At 39.9% G+C, this 1,215-nt stretch overlaps 1 protein-coding gene across 2 annotated transcripts in view; it reads right to left on the bottom strand.

Annotated features, from left to right (window-relative positions):
- fstl4 (follistatin-like 4) overlaps positions 1 to 1,215 on the bottom strand; it is a 209,683-nt gene that overhangs the window by 94,602 nt on the left and 113,866 nt on the right. The window lies entirely within an intron of this gene.

The raw sequence follows: 1,215 nt of genomic DNA, 5'->3' as shown, positions 1-1,215 counted from the left end.
ACACACACACACACACACACACACACACACCAGAATAACGCTTTTCAAATATTGTCCCAGTGCTCTATGAGCTTGCCAGCGGGTGTATCATGATGAACGCTGTTTGCCTAGTTGGAGGCCACCATTAGCTACCTGGGGAAGTGTTCAGAGCTCAGAGAGGCTGCGTCCTAGAGTTCCACCTGCTCTTTAGGATGGAACATCCTCAGGCGGAAACCACCACTGCCTGCTCCTCCACCCAAGCGGAAATCTATTCATCAGCTAGTGTAATGAGCTCACGGCACTACTGTACATGCGGGTGCACACACGCACGCACGCACGCTTTTGGCAAAGAACAGTTGGTCACAGCTGGTCTTTTCCAGTTAGCAGCCATGCTTTGTTGTTACCTTACACAATTTTGTTTTATGGCAAGAGAAAGAAAGGAATCTCACGAGGTGTAGACAAGCATGGCTATCATTGGCTATGCATGCATTGCAAAAACTGTATTTCAAAAAGATGCCTCAATTGGGGATTGGCCTTAGCCAATGAATGATACGGGCTGCCAATTTTCTTGAGCCAATATTTGGAGCCAATACTGCTTTTGCTCCCTCAATTTACATCATAAAAATGTAAACCGAGCCACCCTGGATTAGTTTTTGGAATCTGCTCTGCCATTTCTTTAAAAATAATCAAAATCATATCATCACATGGATGGGTGCACTGCATATGGTTAACTGTGCAATGGTCAAAGGCTTTCATCAACATCTACAACACAACCTTGATGATACATTGCTTGCTGAGATATTATTATAAAAACAGATATGATCAGGTCATCACAAAATGTCCTTTGTCAACACATTTAACTAATAAAAAAAACTGAAAAGTAGCCACTGAAATAAAGTGTTTGATTTGTAATTGAAATGCCTTGAAATGCTGCCAGGAAAATCTAAACGCAGCAGTCTAATGTTTAGATTCAAAATCTAGTCTGAATGGATTGGATTATGCAAAATTAGAAATTGCATCTTTTAACTGGGAGTTATTTTTAGCTAGATCTAAGGGACATAGATGTTACACATCCTCAAGTTTTCTTTTCGTGTTTATTTTAAACTCTGAAGTGTCAAAACAGTCTTTCATTGTGCATTAGTTGTATTTTTCAACCTGTCACATTTCACTGAGAAGAACAGTGGAATCATAAAGTTTATACGGATTTGGTAATACAATAAACAAAGCTTTAGAAGC

This window comes from Etheostoma spectabile, chromosome 13, assembly GCF_008692095.1.
Source record: "Etheostoma spectabile isolate EspeVRDwgs_2016 chromosome 13, UIUC_Espe_1.0, whole genome shotgun sequence".
NCBI lineage: Eukaryota > Metazoa > Chordata > Actinopteri > Perciformes > Percidae > Etheostoma > Etheostoma spectabile.
The sequence above is the reverse complement of the archived record's forward strand: the minus strand, read 5'-3'. Positions and strand labels throughout refer to the sequence as shown.